The sequence below is a fragment of the Lissotriton vulgaris genome, chromosome 2_1 (assembly GCF_964263255.1).
Source record: "Lissotriton vulgaris chromosome 2_1, aLisVul1.2, whole genome shotgun sequence".
Taxonomy (NCBI): domain Eukaryota; kingdom Metazoa; phylum Chordata; class Amphibia; order Caudata; family Salamandridae; genus Lissotriton; species Lissotriton vulgaris.
In genome coordinates, this window is record NC_141687.1 from 1,546,578,965 (window position 1) to 1,546,599,529 (window position 20,565).

General features: G+C 49.0%; 1 protein-coding gene across 5 annotated transcripts in view; it reads left to right on the top strand.

The window, feature by feature from the left end:
- DTX3L (deltex E3 ubiquitin ligase 3L) overlaps positions 1-20,565 on the top strand; it is a 212,631-nt gene that overhangs the window by 17,729 nt on the left and 174,337 nt on the right. Inside the window, exon 1 of one of the 5 annotated variants that reach the window (XM_086957423.1) lies at positions 1,357-1,504. The exons of the other annotated variants lie outside the window; for them this stretch is intronic. The gene's annotated coding sequence lies outside the window, so the exon portion shown is untranslated. Of the gene's footprint in view, positions 1-1,356; positions 1,505-20,565 lie in introns of those variants that run through there. 5 annotated transcript variants of the gene reach the window in all.

A 20,565-nucleotide genomic window follows, 5' to 3' on the forward strand; every position in this document is an offset into this window, starting at 1 on the left:
TATTCTGAGCCCTTAGCATTACAGTACTAGCTCAGTAGCAACTGATTTAATCTTTTAAAATACCTCTTGAAAACACGAGCATGCTCTGAAACAGGTGCAATAGCTATTTTGTTTTGTTGGAAGAAACATTATCAAAAGTGCCTCCTGCCCCATTAATGGGAGTTTCTCCAAGAAAGAGACAAATTCAAGACATTTATGTTCCGTTTTTACTAATTTATGCTCAAACATTTTATCTGGTTCACTGCTGATTATGCTTTAACGGAAACTTCTTTCACATAGCATACGTGTATACCAAATATTATTTATTAAAACCAGTTGGTCCATAATCAATACAGCATTGAATAAAAAGTCAAAAATTCTCCTTATATTTTCAAGCATTTTTCACTTAAAAGGTGACCGAACACAACGGACGTAAACTATTTTTTTTTGTCAACATTGTTTTTGTTGAAAGTTTTTCCAGAGTTAGACAACAAAGACACGCATATCCAATGTTTGCATCCCTCTTTAAAGAAACAATAATATGCCATTGTGCATTACAGTTTCGCAAATAACAGAAGAGTATCTTATCTGGAACATCATACAGGAGCAGGCGGACATCGCCATTCCACCAAGAAAACTATAAACCCTCTTGGTATTAGAAAAATAAGAAAAGAAAACCACTGTCTCCCCATCCCCTCCCCTGAATATCTTAACATAACTTTTGCTAAACCAACTTTACTTTGGTAGCTGTTGCCTGCTTCTAATTGTGTTATAAATGTTACCTTCCTGTGTAGTAACACTAACCTTTCAGCAATTGCTTGTGAGAATGATCGTTGTGGCCATGGAGAGATTGTGAGTCTAAAATTGGAACAAATGTAGTGCTCTTGTCCTAGGATAACGGACAGTGAGGGGAAATCCTCTTGAAAGAAATGCCACCAGCGGACCCCATGCATATTCACATTTTTTTTAAATAGTCTCTAAAAATGTCTGCCATCCTTTCCATAATTGGAGCTTGCCAAAGCCGCATATGCCATTGTGTCAGGGAGGACTCTTCTGTTTTTTCCAGGCTGCTTCATTCGCCAGCTTAGCCGCTCCTAGACACAACCACATTATAGCCCTGTGGTGTTTAGTTTGATGTTTCAAGGTGTCGTCGCGAAGGCCTAGTAAGATGCAACCTGGGGTATTTGGCACGGGGTAGCCCAATATCTCTGTAATTAGGTCAGATGTTCCCGGGAAGATTTTCTTCAACATTGCTGGGTATAGAAGCCAATCTTAAAGCAATTTGTAATGCTCTCATCTCATACCTATTGAGTGGTTATTTTTGGGGATATCTTCCCAAAGTTTCCTCCATTTCCCTTCTGTTATTTCCGTCCCCAGTGTTTTCCCAGAAAGAGGTGAATCTTGGTTGAGAGGAATGCTGCATGGAAGATCCCATTTTCCTTACATTTCCCTGCTCAATAGGAGTTTGGCTCCTGGTCGCCGCCTCTCTGACCTCCGGTGTGAACGCCCAGTATTTCAACTGCAGGTAAAGGAAGTGTTCAGACGCTGGTAGGTTAAAATTGCATCTGCAATCTGTAAATGTCAGGATGTCCAGTTATGGAATAAGTCTATTAGTGTAAGGCATCCTCCCTCCCTCCAGGCATCGGAGTCCCGGCTTTAATTCCAGTGGGAAGGCCGAATTGCCGTGATTCGGTGTGTTCGGGTAGATGAATGTGGTCCAGTTGGCCATTATATATACTCTGAGCCGGGCAGTAAGAATGGCCCTTGTGGGAGTGCTTAAGTCTACATCGGGGGCGCTGGTCTTTAGGTTTCCTCCGGACGTCCCAGATAACCCTACCCGCTATCGCTCTGTCCATGTGTAGACAACACTTATCCGATTTCCGCAAGGACCATTTAGTGATACCTCGTAATTGAGCTGCCTAATAGTAGAGATAAAAATAGGGTAACCTTAGTCCCTCCTCACTCTTTGGGCCTTGAGTAAGTTGTAACTTAGGCAAGCCTGTCCCTTCTGCCAGATAAATCGAATGCTGAGAGTCTTTAGAGGGGTTAAAAAGTCTTGGGCAATGCCTGAAATAGATATAAAAAACCTGGCAGCACCGACCTAGTGCTCGAAAAATCGTTAACATTTTATTAGGCCTTCAGGTCTTGTAACTTGAATAATCTACTCGACCTAGCTGTAATGCACTTGACCTGTGAACTGGTGTCAAATTGTGTGATCCTAGGCAAATATTTTTTCTTTTGGAGATGCCTTTTGTTTTATTATTACATAAGAGTGCACCTTCAAATATGCAAGTTCACTATTTCTGCTGTACAAAAAACTCCTTTTATTTACTAGACTAACCAGAACCAAGCCAATCCCAGGCATGCATGTTAGTTCACTAATAGCATTGTCACCTGGGCCGGAGCAGAAATAATTCCCAGTTCATGTTTAAAAACTCACTTTCCATAAATATATTACTAAAGCATAATGTGGTAGTGCCCTGTTATTTACAGATAGCACATTTTCCATTGAAATGGCCACAAAACGTTCCATGTCATTTACTGATAACATTGTTATCCTGTCGTTTATCCGATAAAACTTTATAGCGCATAAACAATGTTAGGAAATTGGGTTTCAGCACAAATATATAACATTTACATATCGGCAAGTAAAGTGTTATGATTTGTTTTGAGCCTATAAAAATCTTTTTTTTCACCATAGAGTTACAAAAAAGTGTATTCATAAATTTTGAAATGTATTTGAAATGTTTGAACAGTTGATTTAGTAGCTATTTCAGTGTTGTGTTAGAAAAAAAGCCTGCCATCTTACAGTCTTTCATTTCACATGATTTGCACAGCGCCATTGTCACACAAATCACTTTACAAAATCCTCTAACTTCAGTCAAGGAAAGAAAGTAAATTTAGGAAGACAAACTGACTTTTGATGTCTGTCTCTGAAAGCTGAGCAAATGTGACAAGATAACAAGATTTAAAGGCATCTTTATTGCTTTTTAGGTTTTGCCTGGCAAAAAGATGCGCTTCTGCGCATCTTTTTCGCGCAGGCGAAAACCTAATGAGAACTGTAGTGTGGTTTGGAACGGCCCCCGTCATTTATTGGCTAGCTCCATAAATGGAGCATAGCCATTGGACGATGGGCCTGTCCGTCAATGCCGGACCAGATTCTGGGGCGTTCCCGAGATTCTTTGGCTTTTGCCGACGTCACGCGACGTCAGCCAAAAGCCGGGAACGCCCCCGAATCTGGTCCGGCCGGGCCGTGCGTTGCTTGTTTCTAAATTGGCAACAATGAAAGCTCCTCAAGAGAAGCAACGTAAGAGACAGCGTATATTCTAACAAGTCTCCATTTCTTTGGTTGAGGGCAGACTGTTGACTCTGATATAAATAAATGCAGTTCCTGATGTCTTCTCGGTGTTATCGATTTCTCTTCCCGGATTGTCCTTCCTTCATTTCTTTCATTGTAGGCCAGACGGTGACGCGGGGCGCGCGCCGGCCGCTGTGCGCAGGAGGGGTTGTGGTCTGAGCGATGCGGAGCCGGGCGCACTCACAGCGGCCGCGGCAGGCTCTTGGAGACGGCTGTGTGAGTAGCCGCGGCCCGGGATGGGTCTGCTGAGATCCGGGAGGGGCGCGGACGGGGCAGCTGTGGGCCAGAAGGGAGAGATGTGCTCGGGACGTGTGAAGTAAACCTTTGCCCCTTTAGCACGGACAAATACTGTTGAGGGAGGCAATACGGTGTCACCCTCTGAAGGAGAGGCAGAGCCAGTCTGTCCCGGGAGAGAGGGGTGAGAAAGGTATGTTCCTTGTTTAGGGTTAAAGGGACTTGATACGGGGGCTAACGAGCTGTTTGCCTTTAGAGAAGGCAACAAGATCCCTGGGGACCGGCGCCATGTTGCTCTCATTCTGCGGCCGACCGACGTTGGAGGAAGTCCAGGTGGGTGAGTGCTTGTTTTTCCTTTTCATTGCCTTCCCGCCCCCCCTCCCGCTGACCGTGTGCTGTTCCCGCCCTGTTCCCGCCCTCCCCCCCCCCCCCTCGCTGTCCTGTGCCCCGTTCCCGCCCTCCCCCCCCCTCGCTGTCCTGTGCCCCGTTCCCGCCCTCCCCCCCCCCTCGCTGTCCTGTGCCCCATTCCTGCCCTCCCCCCCCCCCCTCGCTGTCCTGTGCCCCGTTCCCGCCCCCCCCCTCGCTGTCCTGTGCCCCGTTCCCGCCCCCTCCTGCTGTCCGTTCCGCCCCCCCCCTCCCCTTTCACTCTCCGTTGCTTGTTTGTTTTTGGTGCCCAGGGGGTTGCATTCAGACTTGTATCGCCCAAGCACGTGGTTGCCATACTATTTAGAGCAAGTTTAGGCTTACTATTTGACTGCAGTTAACAAGAAATCATCTGGAATGCACTCTGTTTACATTGCCACTGAAAACGCAAAGGTTTAAATGGTTTCTTCTGTATGGCTTTTATCTAATTGGGAGCAGGGCATGGTGCTATTAAGAGGATTAGCAAACTTTTGATTAAATGCACTATGCCTTGAATTTCTTATGTTGAAGTGGACTCTTTTGGCAGTAATCACATCGCCAGGAGAATAATTGAACACCGTGTGCTGTTCCCGCCCCCCCCCTCGCTGTCCTGTGCCCCGTTCCCGCCCTCGCTGTCCTGTGCCCCGTTCCCGCCCTCCCCCCCCCCCCTCGCTGTCCTGTACCAGGAGGTGAGTGACCAATACTCCTCTGACTGGATCCAAAGCCCACTGTGTACATCATTTTATTTTTATTATGTCTCACCCTTGTCTGTTGCCAGACGTTTTGGTACTTTACAGTGGACTTAGCGCCCGCCCATTTCTACTTCGGTTCATTGTCACTCTCCTTTGCTTGCTTGGAATTCTTAGCTTCGGTAGGTTTTCCTCCCTCTACTTTATTTCTTTTTTTTTTTTCTTTTCTTTAGCGTTATGGACGCACTGCTGCACCGATCTCTTTGGCAAACGGAGCAACTCTGCTACATTACCTTCTTATTACGTCATCTCACGCCTGCTGAAAATATTGTGCAAGCCTTTATAAGGTGATTATAGTCTCCCACATAGAATAAAGCAGAAATTAAGAGTGGGTGTTTATTTACTCCACAGCTGGGGTTCAGTACAGGAAAGCAGGATTCCACCTGCGTATTACCGCACATTCAACACTTAAAAGCTGGCCTCGAATCTGATTTATAATGAACTACTGGCGACGTGTTGGCACAGTTTACAAGCTGCGTAATGGTGTGTTTAATTCCACAGTATAGATTTCAGACACCCCGTCAGGCTATCACATGTAATCACATGGATTTTTATGAAATCATGGGGAGCTCGAAGATGTATTCTGGATGGAAAAACACAGTTCCCTAAAACATGGATTTAGTAGGTTCTTACAGTCACTTCCTATGACTGCCCGTCAACCTTAATGTGGTCCCCACCCTATCCCAGGGGTCAGTCCATCCAGCCAGGGCAGACTGCAAATTGTTGCTGGCTCTTCAGAGCTGTTGCTGCAGCAGAAGACACCAAATATTCCAGCTATGCTGAACTCCGGCACGAAGAGGAGCACGAGGCACATCTGGGGACGCTTAATTCCCACCCAATTCTGCAGTGTGACCTCTGTGGACAGTGCGTAAGCTCTTCCCTCGCACAGAAATAATTTCATTCATTTTCGGGGCTTGTTTTCGTAACCGGAGACATGTCAGGGCCTTCCACCTCCAGAGCGATTTAACAGCTTGTGCGTCAAAAAACCCAACCCGAGAGGACAGCCACGCTAAAATATTATTAATCACGCAGCCTGCACCTCCTCTGGGGGCCCCTGGAAGAGCGGCGGGGATGGGGGTTTCATCTGCCCTCACTTCCAGGTTACTGTCGGTGCCACACATATATACTCCCTTTCCTGAGCGCAAGCATGTCTGCGGGAAAATATCTGCCTCTCTGAACCTGAATGGCAGACGTTTGACATCCGCACACGGTGACCTTCACTGAGCATGGGGCGTTGCGCAAGTGGTACCCAGACTACAGGCACTCATACGCATCTTTAAATCAAGGGAGGCGAGTGGAAGCCATGCTCTGTAAGTGACGTCCTGGCTCTTGGCATAGTGATAGTCAAATTATCGCCACCCTAAGCAGCAGTGCCTCCTACTAAGACATCTATACCTTGATCTTCATCCAGGAGTGCGTACCATAAATATCACAACTGGTCAATTGCCACCAAGGTGCCCAGAAACGGGGCCTGGTATGGTGTATAATCAGGGTGAGCAGGCGTCCCGTGTTTGCCGGGGCCGTCCCGTTCAGAGTGCAGAGTGCAGATTGAGAGTGCAGATTGAGAGTGCAGATTGAGAGTGCCGATTGAGAGTGCCGATTGAGAGTGCCGATTGAGAGTGCCGATTGAGAGTGCCGATTGAGAGTGCAGAGTGTGTGGGTGACTATGTGTGTGTGGGTGGCTTTGCGTGTGTGGGTGGCTTTGCGTGTGTGGCTCTGTGTGGGTGTAAAATGCAAGAGGTCATGCATTTGCGAGCGATTAAGCTATTGGCATTGTAAATGACAATGCCATTTATTTATGTTTTAAAAAAAACACATAAATAAAAATAATGTCAAGAGCAATGCCAATAGCTCTAACTTTAACAAAGGCAAAACCATTGCATTGTAAATGCTTGTTCACTTTGTGAGCAAAAATACACCTGGTGTCAGCTCACCAGAATGAGCGATAGGCCCTAAAAATACGTCGTCCTGATTAAATCTGGCCATCAATAGTGAGTGGATTTTTGGAGCCCTGCGACATCTTGTGTGCATGTTTTCTCCCCAGCCAGGGAAGAAACATTGGTGAGCATCTCTTAACATAACACCTCATTTGCTGTAGGAGGGGAGAAAAGTTGTCCTGATATAATGCTGATAAGTTAGGCGTGATTTTTATTTCTAAATAAGTGATCTCTTTCTTTGCCTCTTAGAAGAGGGTATTCTCTTCTATCTTAGTAATTTCTGCCCTAGGTAAGGTCAGATTCATTAAGTAAGATTTTGTTAGATTGATTAAAAAGCCTGCTAGAGCTTCAACATTTTTTAGCTCTTTTTGTAGGGCTTCGAAGGAACGCTGTGGTGTTGTGATGGTGAGCAAAACGTCGGCAAAGAGAGATATTTTGTGTTCTACGTTGCCGAACATGATGCCTGTAATCTCTGGTGAGGTTTGTATTTTCACAGCCAGGGGTTCTGTGCTTAAGGCAAAGAGTAACGGAGAGAGGGGCCACCCCTGTCTGGCCCCACTGCTCAGTGTAACATATCTGGATTGCACCATATTGATAGTCACCCTCACTCTAGGCTCCACATAATTGGCTCGGACCATGGCAATAAAGGTATCACAAAAATGGATTATTTTCAATGTCTGGAACACAAAGGCCCAGCCCACCCGGTCGATCGCCTTCTCGGCATCAAGCCCCAGTAGAAACTCCAGAATGTGTCTTTTATTGGATTTCTCAATCAAGTGGAGCACTCTCTTGATGTTATCATGAGTTTGCCGGCCCTTGATACACCCCGATTGGTCCGGATGAATCAGGTCCGGCATTAGGTCTCCCTGGCACGTGGCCAAGATTTCCAATGCAGTTTAGTGTCTAGATTGAGGAGGGCTATTGGTCAGAATGAGCCACAAAGCTGGAGATGTTTTCCAGGTTTAGGTATTACTGATACTAATGGTTCGTTCATTGAGTGTGTGTCAACTTGTTCTGTTGCTTTGTGGTTGAAAAGCAGCGTCAACTGGTGGTCCAGTCAGCATAAAAGATCTTATAAAACGGGGCCATCAGGCTATCTGGGCCGACGATTTATGAAGCTTTAGTCCCCCTATTGCCTGGCGTTCTTTCTCCTCTGTGAATGAGTCATCAGGTATTCATTCGGAGCTGCTGACTCCTGTGGGAGATCCGTAGAGCGAAGAAAATTAAGATGTGTTGTCGCGTCTGTATGGTCCGCGGTATATAGGCTTCTGTAAACATTTTGAAACTCTTCATTCTTCCGTTCCTCTAAGTCTACCAGCCCTACATCTTTCCCCCAAGTCCCCTTATATATTCCCTCTTTCACTTGACTCTTAGTTGTTTTGCCAAGTGCGCCCCACCTTGTTCCCATGTTCATACAAGGTCTGCTTCAATTTCAGCAGTGTATATTCAGTTCTATTGGAATAGATTGTGTTTAGCTTCCCCTTCAGTATGGTGACTTTCCAATGGAGGGCTAATGTTGGTGTTGCCTTGTGGGCCGATTCACACTTTTTCAATTCTTTCTCTAGCTGTACTCTGTTGCGTCTTTGCTTATTAAATTGGGATATAAGTTGTATACATCTGCCTCTTAGTAGTGCTTTAATTTCATCCCAGTTATTTGAGGGGGTAATGTCAGTGGGGCGGTTCAGTTGAAAATACTCACGGATTTCTTTCCTGAGTTCATCTCGCTGAAGTATATCCCTCACTTCGGAGTTGGGGAAATACCACCTCACCTTTTTAGATGACTTAGCATTCCACTCCACGTTCATCGAGATCGGGGCGAATTGAGAGATCATGATACGGTGTATAGGCACTGCTTGCAACTTGGAGAGAGGGGATTTGCTTATGAAGATGGAGTCTAACCTCAAATACATGCGGAAGGTGTGTGAGTAGAGCATGTCCTCTTTTAACAGCAGGGTGGAGGGATCTCCATGCGCCTATCAGCCCAAATTCCTGCACTGTGAATTTCAATCCCTTCAGGAAACTACTGGTGGAAGATCTGTTTGGGTGCATACTATCTGCACTCGAATGCCATGTTAAATTAAAGTCCCCCATTAGTATAATTTCTAACTCCTCATAGCCTCCCAGCACCGTTAAAATGAAGGGAGAAAGGTTACCTGATTGGTAGTTTGGACATAGACGGAGAGAGAGACCAGTGTATCTTGTTTCCCTCTGAGACCTCCTTTGACCATTACCCATTGTCCCTCCCTATCTGTCTTGTACCGTTTGCTGAAATTGTAATGTAAAATCAAATAACAATGCCACCTCATTGTGCTTAGTTGATGCTGAGGTGCGATAGATCAGGGGATAAAGCTTATGTTTAAACCTGTGGCCCTACGATCATGTGAGATGGGTCTCTTATTTATTTATTTATTCATTTATTTATTTATCTTTCTTTTTATTAACAGCTCAAAACAAGTGGTGGTCTACACAGTCTTGCAATAGAATTGTTACAGTGTACCATAGAGAACACAGAGCCAACAATGAACGGTCTATTGTAAAGTGTTTACAGCAGCATGTCATAAATCAGTTTACAGTTCAGCCGCCCCGTCTGTGTGTAAGGGTTGGGGGCGTTCACATATGTTGCCTCTGTAGTCGTTCCAGTTGGACCACACCGCCCCCCATTTCCCGGGGCACCCTCGCGCCATGTACACTGTCTTTTCTTGGAGCATGCACCAGTCCATATCTTTTTTCCAGGAGTTGAGTCTCGGAGGCGCTATTGCCCCCCACAGCCTGGCAATGTTTCACTTCGCCACTGCCTTTCCTAGCGTCACCCATAACCTCCCCTTTGCTGGCAGGTCTGTGGGCTCCCAGATGTTTAAAAGGCACCTCTTAGCCTCCATAAGCAGCTCCACCCCCTACACTTCTGCAATACATTGAAGCACTCGTTTCCAGTAGGTCTGTAACACTGGGCACTCCCATATTATGTGAATGAAGGTTCCTACCTCCCCACATCCCCTCCTACAGAGACCCTCCTCACTACGACCCATCAGCTTCAGTCTGGTGCCAGAAACGTACACCCGGTGGAGTATTTTAAGCTGGATAAGTCTAAGCTTAGCTGATATAGCCTAATCCTTAGGGGAAGCAAGGGCACTTTTTCACTCCTCGTTGTCTATTTTCAGTCTGTCAGCCTCCCACTTCCCTTTGAGAGCTAGTAACGGGTCCGGAGAATTGTTTGAGTTTTTTATAAGTGAGGGAAATTGCATGTTCTGGGAGGTGTCCATCTAGCAATCTATCCTCCAGGGGGGAGGCTTTTGGGGGTTTGGTCCCTGGGGGAATATTCTTCTGAAGGGAGTGCCTGACCTGCAAGTATCGGAAGTATTCTGTTTGTGCAAGTTCGTACGTGCTTTGGAGTGAAGCGAATGGCCTAACTCCGTCCGGACCCCATAGGTCTTTAACGTGGGAGATGCCAATTAGATCCCAGTTGCGGAACCCTTTGGTGCGGCCCTAATTGCCTAGCTTCTCTGAGACCCATAGCGTGGTAGCCATTGTAAGGGTATTGGCCCATCCCAGTTTGCGCTGAACAATGTGCCATCATTGGACCGAGTGTTGTGTTGGCCCTGTGAGCGAGTATCTACCAGGTTTTGAGTAAAGCGCCGCCTCTAAGTTCCCGCCCGGAAGGAGCCATTGGTCTATTCTGTATCCCAGGTCGTTGCCGTCACAGTAGGTGCCTTAGTTGATGGCCAAGAGGTGGGCGGCCCAGTAATACTTACGGATGTCCGGGAGCGCTATACCCCCATCAAACCATCCCAGTGTCAATTTCTGTATGGATATTCGGGGTGTGCCAGACCAAAGGAGATCTCTTTTTGCGGCCTCTACGGACGCAAAATAGGACTGCGGGACCAGGTCAGGGTAGCTTTGTAGGGCGTAAAGGAATCTTGGCAGCGCCATCATTTAAAAAAGAGCCGCTCGGCCCAGCAGTGACAGCGGGAGCTTCTGCCAGGTTGCGGAGTCTCGTTTAAACCGCTGTAAGGGCGGCAGAAGATTTCTCTCGTACATGATGGCTTTATCTTTAGAGATGAAGATTCCCAGGTATTTGAACCAGTCTGTGACCACCTTAATCGGGCAGTCTCTAGGGACTACTGGGGGATCGCCATGGAGGACATACAATAGGGATTTACTCCAATGAATTCTATAACAGGAGTTCTTCCCAAAATTGGTGAAGATGTCCAGGGCCACCATGAGGGACTTTCGAGGTCTCGAGAGATAAAGGAGGATGTCATCCACGTAGAGCGAGATCCTGTCCTCCCAGACGTCGGCCCACCGGAGCCCCTTCAGAGAAACATCCTGTCTAATCCAGGCAGCTAGTGCAAAAGCCTTAGAGGTTTTATTGTTTACAGTGACCTGGGCCAGGGGCTCTGAGTAAAGGAGACACACCCATCCGATAAAACTAGGGCCAAATCCCAATTTCCGGAGAACTGCCATCATGTAGGGCCACCATCATGTAGCGCCATCATCGAGCGACACCACAACCGCGGCTTCTTGAATAGTGTGACATCACCCCATTAAGACAACGGAGGTTGAGCGCGGTGTTGCGGTGGGGCATAAAGCCCGATTGGTCTGGGTGGACCAGTGAATTTAAGACTGACTTAAGCCTGTTGGCGAGGACCTTGGCCAGTATTTTGGGCTCTGCATTCAGTAAAGATATGGGCCTGTAGGAGGCACAGGAATCTCTCGCTTTCCCTTCTTTTGGGATGGCCACGATTATGGCTAAACGGTGATCTCGCGGTAACACTCCCCTCTCCTTACTTTCCTCAAACATACGCTTGAGGTAAGGGCTAAGACCATCAGGTTTGAGCTTGTACAGCTCGATCGGTAGGCCGTTGGGCCCAAGGGCTTTACCCGGATGAAGATCCCTAATAGCCCGCCCTAGCTCGTCTACGGTGGTTGGCGCCTCTAAGGAGTGTTTCTCATCCTCCCATAGAGCCGTCATCTGAATGTCAGCCAATAAGGCCACAGAATCTTCCTCCGGGCGGTCAGACCCTCTGCTATATACCCTCTGGGAGTGTTGTGCAAATTCACTGACTATCTCGCGGGGTTCTAATGACGGCTCCAGATTCAGTCTTAAGCTCAGCCACTACTCTCTGTGCCTGCTGTTTTTTGTCGAGCCAGGCAATGAGCTTACCCGCCTTATCGCCTTGGTCGTATATTCTGCCCTCCCTGTACCTTCAGTCTTGGCGGCGTCAGTGGCCAGGGCCCTATATTCCGCTGCTTTGAGTTGCATCTGGTGGATAATCCCTGGGTCACCGTCAGTCTGCGCTGCCTTTTCCAACCCGATAAGGTCGGTCTCAATTGTTACCAGCTGAGCCTCCCTTTCTTTGCGCCGGCCAGCGATCGCAGGCAGGGCCTCCCCCCTGAGGACGGTCTTGAAGGCCTCCCACAATATTACAGAGGATTCTACAGTGCCATCATTGCTCTCAAAGTATCTGTCAATTGAAAGAGTTAGCGTCTTTCTCAGTTCGTCGCTACGCAAATACCAGGCGTTGATCGGCGCAATACACCCTTCCCGCCGGTCACCGATTGTGAGGTGGGCCAACAGCGGGGAATGATCCGAGATACCCCGCGCTAAGTGCGTGACTTCCTGAATTGTGGTGCCCTGATGCATAGGTGCCAGAATGTAGTCTATGCGGGAGAAAGAGCGGTGTGGTTTCTGAAAAGAAGGTATATTGTTTGTCCGTCGGGTGTTTTAGACGCCAAATATCAGCCAGTCTGAATGCCTCCATGAAGTCAGCCAACCACAGGCGCCCCGGTGGTATTTCCCTATGTGGGTGTCTGTCAAGGTCCCCTGATACCACTGCATTAAAGTCGCCCCCCACTAGGAGTTGACCATCCGGGAGGGAAAGGAGAAGCCTGCCCAAGTCTTGATAGGACTGAGTTTGGAGACCCGGCGGGATGTAGGTCGATACCAGGTTCAGCCTACGCCCCTCCCATTTTCCCGATATAGCCGTGAATCGTCCCTGTGGGTCAGTTTCTGTATGGTCAATGACGATGGGGAAGCTACGACGGAGTAGGATTCCCACCCCCCGGGACCCAGAGGTGAAACCGGAGTGAATAGTCAAAGAGTACCCCCATCTGTTCAGTGCATGGCACATGTTGCCCAACAAGGGGGTCTCCTGCAACAATACAGGATCTGGGATGTGTCGGTTAACAAATTGCAATACAATGGTTCTTTTAAGCTTGTCCCCAAACCTGTTGACATTCCAGCTCAATACCTTGAGGCTTTTGTCCCATTTCTTAGCCATAACCACTCCTTACTGAGAAAACAGCCCTGTGTGAACTGGTACACTTACCAACTGTGTCATTACATTCCTGGTGCGACCATACCAAACATCCCCCCCCACCCCGCCATCCCCCAACCCCCTCAACTGAACCCCCAACACCCCCAAGCCCCACCCCCTCCCTGCTGCCCTGCAGGCTTCGAACTACCCACATCCCCAATCAGCAGAGTGCCTTTCGCCCAATACTCACCCTGGAAAAGGAAGAAACCAACAGATCAAACAAACCCCTGTCTTCCCTTCCCGGTGAACCTTTTGCAAGGAGCGTGCTCCAGCTCCACCCGCCGCCCGAGTCTCCACCCATAGATTATATCCGTACACCATTAAATCCAACACACTAGGATTATGTCCAGTTAGAGTCTGCAGCCCACCCAGAGCGGCATTGTTCCAGCCCGTCGCAGGACTGTCCGGCCATTGGATCAAGAGATGAGAGGGAAGGGGAGGGCCCTCAACAATGTCTATTAATCGGAGCAATGTCCCCATCGCTGTAAGGGGCTGTATCGTCTCTAAACCCCCCCCCCCCCCCCCGTAAAGACCTACAAGGTGGATCCCGACCCAGCATCACCTCCAGCAAAATGTTACATTATACAGCGGTCCATCGTGGCAGGTCCATCACCCTCAGTGGTCAGCCGCTTCTCAGAGAGTTCCCCAGCGGGTGCTTGCGGACCGTGATCTCCAGGAGCTCTGACTGAGGCCGTCCATATCTGACCTATCAGCCGTCGACTCCGGTGACGCAGCCTGGTTGTCTCTCCAGCTCTCACCACCTGCCGCGTCCCGAGCCTTAGACGACTCCCGTTCAATCCAATTCTGCACGTTCGCTGGTGAAGTAAAAAACAAGGACTTGCCTCCAGCCAGGACTTTAAGCTTAGCGGGGGAAAACTTGCCTCTCTCCCTCAGCGCCGCCTTCACACCGACAAAGGATCGCCTCTCTCGCTGGACCTGAAGAGTAAAGTCATGGAAAAACCGAATGGCGGTATTTTCGTATTGCAGGTCCCCCGCCTGCATGGCCGCCTGCAATATGGCGTCTCTATCCCTATAATTTAGGATTTTTGCAATTATTGTCCTGGGCGGTGCCCCTGGTTTAGGTTTAGGGATAGGCGCCCGAGTGCCTGCTCTATAGTAAAAATGTTTGACAGGCGTGTTTGGGCTTAAGATGATTGAGGATCAGGTCCTCCAAAAAGAGTTCCATGTTGGGCACTTCCAAACCCTCCGGTACGCCTACTACGCAGATATTACATCTTCGGGCTCTTCCTTCCTGGTCCTTCAGCCGCAGGGCCATTTTGCGGTGCTAGTGCACCAGATAATTTACCCATTGTTCCAGGGCCTTGGTGGATGTCTGCAGCTTTGTAATACGTGCTTCATTGCCTTTGGTCTTCTCCGACGTTTTATTGAGGTCGGCTCGAAGGAGGTTGACCTCTATGGAAACTTTGTCGATTTTCGTCTCCAGGTTGGCGCCAAGTGACTGAATGGCCGCCATGATGGAAGCCAACGACGGCTCTTTAGGGCATGTCTGATCCCCAGCTGGACCCTCCGCCTGTGGAGTTCCCTTCTTGACCGTGTATTTATCAAGTTTATTGGTTTGGGAGGTCTACCTTGTTTGGGCCTCATGGCAGCTGTGTCCCACTTCGCAGGTCACAGCTACGTGAAGTGCACAGTCCCGTCCGGGAGCAATGCTTGTATCCTTCGTAGTTATCGGAACCCCACACTTGTCTCAGCCGCGCCGCTGCACCTTCACCCTGTGCCGTCAAGGGGAACGCGGGGCCCTCCGTACCAGCTGTCCAGACTCTCGGCCCTCAGGCGTCCACACAGTGTGCTCACCGCTACGGGCCACTGATCCCCGCACTCCGCCTCAGCCCTGGGCACCGCCTCGACGGAGGCACATACGACGTCTATACCAGCACTCTCCGGCCAACTTCCTACCCATTAGGGGCTGCTTGCTGGTTATGTAGGCGCAGTTGTAATTGTCCACTATTCCCAGCAGAGAGGGCACAGCAAATGGTCAATGGAACTGCAAGGGCCTCCCCGACTGGATTTCACCGCAGCTCAGGTCTTGTAGGTCCCCCCGTTCGGTAGCGGTGGGGCCCCTGCGGCGATTTGGCCCTCTGTAGGGTAGTGGGTGGGGACCCCCTACTGCGCCATGTGTTGCTGTCCTTCGCCGTGGTTCAGGATGAGAGAGCCACCGGGCATATTTCTTCCCTGCCAGGTTACACAGGCCTCGGACCGCGTTTCTTGCGGGCCTAGGCTCGATTTCCACGCCGGCACTCAGCGCCCGCCGGCTGCGATGCAGGAAGGCTTATGTGGCCCAACGGTGCAGTGTAGTGTTTTTTATGCCAGCTGATGGCGGCCGAGACCTGTCGCAAGGGCCGAGCCACGCGCCGACTTTGCCGCAAAGCTGGGGCCTCGCCTGATGTTTCAGGCCGCCTGCGTCTCACCCACGCTCCGGGCCGGCGTCCGGTCTTCAGATGGCGGGGGTGCCGCGCGACCACGGAGACAGACAGCGGGGCAGGAGTCGGGTCGATGGGTACTCCTTCACCACGCAGAGCCCGTGCTGCCTCAGGAGCGCAGTACAGAAAAAAATGGTCCGAGTATTCACAGTTATTTCTAAATATTCAACTTTGTTTACATGAAAAAGCGTTCACCACATATATCTAACATTATGTGTTATTTAGACAGAATGAACAATAAAGCTGGCAATATTCAAAGACTGATTTGTATTTATTTTTACAACCGTGTTCATTGTGAATTGCTACATCACAAAGGTAATTTTCAATGTCACACCACCTTTACCCAGTCCCTCACAAACCCATTCACATCCCTTCCTTCCTTCACTGAGAGCACTATCACTGTGACGCTTTGAAAATTATGTTTATATTCCCTAAAAAGAAAATTACCTTTGTGATGTAGTAATTCACAATGATCTTTTTCACGTAAACAAAGTTGAATATTTAGAAATAACTGTGAATACTCGGACCATTTTTTTCTGTACTGTACTTAGTGACCCAGGTCCTCAGGTTTTTTCTGGGTTTACCCCGTCTTAACTCAATAGCCTCAGGAGCGCAGATATCTACGGATATTGGCCGGATTAAATGGGGGAGAAGGCTCGGTGACTCTGAGCTCTCGGGTTAGGCGGCCATCTCAGCCGGCGCCTGGGCACAACCCCTCCTCTTATTTATTTTTTAAACATATTTTTATTGGCATTTATAGTTTACAATAACAAAATGCGTTAGGATACATTCAGTTGGATTGCATTTTCCGCGTCTCACATCGTGGTACAGTGCTATTCATGTATGAATTTGTTCGATAGATATCTTGTTGACCGGGGCACAAAAACTGGGGAAACTTTCATGGAATTCTGGGTACAAACATCAGATGAGGTGTCTCTTATGTGTCTCTCTAATCGGTACATCTGTGTGCTATTAGACATGATGGGAAAAATGCGGTCCGTTCAGCTACGACATCTGGCCGTCGAGTGTGGCGTAATGCGTGGTGTTACTAACAATCAACATTACCAGTGCGCTGCAGGGGGAGATCCGGTATGTGCATTTGCGGTCTGAACTTGTGATTGTGGGTCCTTCGGTGTGTGCGTGCCGCCATCTGGGTCATCACCGGGCGGTGACTGCTTGAAGTGGTGCAGTAATAGGGCCCACTCCATCAAGATGAGGTGCTTAAGTATCCCTTTCACCTCTTTCTCTCGTGATGTTTCTTCCTCTGCCGCAGCCCATTTGTGTATTGCTCCCACCCATGCCGCGAGCTTGGGGCCTGTGGGGGATCGCCAGTGCATGGCTATATTTTGTTTAGCTAGCAAAACGGCTAGTGAGAGAAATCTAATGTGCACTTTGTGTTGTTTCTGTTTCCGGAGAAAACCTAGTGCCTTGGCTTCCCATGTGTTCAAGTGTGTAAGCCCTGTGAGATCTCCAAGTGATTCGTGAATATTTTGCCAATATGATCATATTGTGGGGCAGCTCCAGAACATATGATAAAAATCTTCTTCCTGTGATTGCCATCTAGGGCAGAGGAACTGGGTGTCGGAATAAAATGTTTGAAGGCGTGCTGGCATCAGATACGCCCTATGGAGGATATAGAATTGTATATTTTTAAAGTGTGCGCTTCTAGACACCTTCTTGGGGTATTCCAGAGCCCTCTCCCATTCTTTCTCATATAGTGGGCGCCCTAATTCTTCCTCCCAAGTGGTCCGCAGGGTCGCCAAGGGTCTGCTCTGGAGTTCCTGTATGGCTTTATAGAGCCATGTGGTCAAGTGTCGCCCCACTCCCATATGTAAGATTGTGTGGATGACTGGGTGTGTATTTGGCTATCCCGTCGAAGTCGTGGTACGATCTGTAACTGTCGAGGATTTGGCGGTGAAGTAGGAACTGGCTAGGGGGAGATTGTAGTTGTCCATAAGTCGTTGGAACGGTGTGAGTTGTCCGTCATCGAATAGTGACTCCATTTCGGTAATGCCACAGTCCGTCCATGTGGTAAGCATGTTTGGTGTGTAATAGTTTACGTGTTTGGGCCACCCGACCAGCGGGAACAAAGGAGAGTATGGGGTTTCCCCGGTGATATGCGGTGTATCCGTTGCATACATTTGCATGCCACTCCTGCTTGTAAGGGATATGTACGTCTTGGTTTAGTGCCGGGTAGTAGTAGGGGGTGGAGTTCTGGAATGGGCACCTGACCAGTCGTGGTGTGCGTCTCGTCTGTGTGCCTGCCTGCCGTCCAGTAGGATAACCACTGTAGTGATCCTGCTAGGGGAATAGGATTCAAAGGATGGAGCGCCCAGTCCTCCCTGCGTGGTGGGTAATTGTAGGTAAAATGGGTCTCTTATGTGGCCACTATATCAAAATGAGAGTTCAAAGAATATTTCCAGGTCTTGTGGCGTTTAAGTAGGGATTTAAGACCCCTCACATTTCAGGATAAAGTAGTAATTATTCCCCTAGTCTCCAGAGGTTGCTTTCTTGCCTTTGTGCCCCACCAAACTGTGTCTCCCCCCCCAACCCCCCCCAATCACCATCCATCATCGGTTCCTTTTTATACTGTCCTGATGATCTTTTGTGTGCGTTACGATACAGTCTGCCTCTCATAAGTAGCCTATCGGTGTTCCACATGATACTTGAGTATTTCAAAAGTAAGGAAACCAAATCCCCAACCTCTTACTGTCCGGGACAAGCAAATCCCAACTAGTGTAACTGTGTAAAGAAGAATACATCGCATGAGTAGAGTCGGTCAGAGACCGCCACCTCCATTTAGCTAATATGCTAAATGTCAGGCTATTGCGCATCTAGATTTGGAGTCTCTTAGTCATTACTCACGGCAAGGCGTCCTTCTGTATCAAAGTCCCTTCTGGTGTGAGGCATCTAACGGGCAGCCCACAGGCCCTTCTTCCCGTCAATATTGTTAACATCTCTTATGAGTCCTTCTGCACCTCTGAGAAAGCCACAGCCCCTCTCCCTAGGACCTGAGGGTCTCTGTGTTGAAGAGGTCAGCACCGACCCATTTTGTTGTCCCTCCGGGAGTGGTATATCTAGCGGAGTTTGGGCATCCGTTTGATCCGTCACATGGTGGTCTTTATTTCAATACTCAAATTCTAGGCCAAAGGGAAATGTCCAGCGATACTTGATGTTTTCTTTGTTAAGTTTTTCTATCACTGGGCACAATGCTGTCGTCGTGCCAGTGTGGCTTGAGCGAAGTCTTGATAGATGGAGCACGAGGAGCCCTGAAACTACAACCTGCCCATTTATTTTGCAGCTTTCAGATAGCTTCTTTTACTTTGAAGTAACATAGTTTCACCAATGTCAACAATGTCATGTTTCTGGAATCCTGTCAATGCCACCCCCCCCCCACCCCCCCCCCCCCCATGCTATGTGTCCTCTCCACTTTGATTTTCAAGTTAGTTTCTCCCTGAGTTTCCTCTAAGTCCTTAATTCTAATGTTTTCACGCCGCAATCTGTTTTCTAAATCCTCATTTTTGAAAATGGTAGCTTGTAGTTGGTTGTTGAGAGCTTGTATTTGGTGTGCTGCTCCAAATCCATTGTTTTAGTTTCCAGGTCTCTTATTCTCATACTAAATGAGTCAACATCTTGTTGGAGGGTGCTCAGCCTTTCATTTCATTCTGTTTTGAAGGCGTCTAGGGAGGCCGTCAGGTCTGTCCTGAGTTCTTCCCTTGGTTTGCACATGAACTCTTGCAGAGAGGATAGCAGGCAGTCTTTCGTCAGCGCCATTATCTCCTCCTTCCGCAGCAGCACTAATTTCTCCAGGGTGTAATTTTTGACAAAGTAGCTCAGGACCCTATTAGATTGTGGGTACGACTTTTTTTGACAGCATCAAGATGTACTCACTGGATGTGGGCAACACCCCAGGGAAATGACTACGGTGCTTAACTTACTATTCCTCGATCTCCATTGCCCGTCAATAAGCTCCCGGAGGGCGCCCCCAGCAGATGAAACAATCTTCAAATGGCGCTGTGGTTCTGGTGTAGGTTTGACCGAAGCTAGGACCCTCCAAGTCCGGTCAGTGGGCCACCCCACCCCTTCTCTCCTTTAGGAGCCTGGACTCACCGATGCTTGCAAAGGGAGAACTCCGCCTTTCCCCACTGCTCAAAGTGGTGTGTTCATGGGGCTTTCAACGTTGTGGGTTCTGTTGGTGCTTTGAGGACCTCCAGTCTCCCTCATGTCCCCTGGAACACAATCCAGATCTACCTTGCTTCGGCCTTTTACAGTACAGCACAGCACCCCCAACCAGGCATGGCTGACTCGACCCTAGAGCTAGCCCCTCAGTTCCTCAGTGGTGCCCACATTCTTCAGTTAATCGGGGGCCTCTTCTGTCCCACAGGAGGAGCAGCCCGACTTCTGCCCTTCCCTATCTGTCCGTAGCACTCTAAGGACTCGCTGCTGCCATCTTGGAGTCATGCACCCTGCGTTGCTCAGAGCCTCCTTTGTCTCCCGTCTTGCAGCCGGGATTACTGTTCCCGGCCCTCCAGTGCCTCCTCTCTCTCTTCTGTGTGGTAAAGGGCCCCAGGGCCCTCTCCGTCTGTTCCCCGGGCCTTGCGGTTCACCCAGCCAGGTTGGTCTGTCTGCCCTCCGCGCTGCACTCGCCAGGCAGTGACACTGTGGGGCTGTCTGTGCTCTTCCCCAAAGTCATCACTTCTCTCGCCTCCCGATGCTGCAGTTGACATCGCTGGCACTCCAGGAGACCACCCCTAGCCCCGGGATGTCTTTACAGTCGGGGCGCTGCCGTTGGCACCACTTTGTCTCCGCCGGCTGGTGCCGCAATTCGACACCATCAACCATTTTTCCCTTCAGATTCTTGATGTCCTCGGCGACACCAGTTGGTAGCAAACTAAAGAGGCATCATGGCATCTCGTTCGGCCCCGTTGGAGGTGTCTAGCCCCTCATCTGTATTTTATGGTGGTGGAGACTCCGTGGAGTACATCAACTCTGCTATCTTGGGCGCTAGATCGGAATGGCCGCTCTGGTGTAGAGCTCTCGCCCTGCCTGGAATAAAAATCATCATAAACCCAATCGTGCCTTCTCGCCAAAGTCTACGACTGCCACCGATGTGTTTAGGAGGCCAAGCTGCTCCCTCGGTGTGAATCCTGG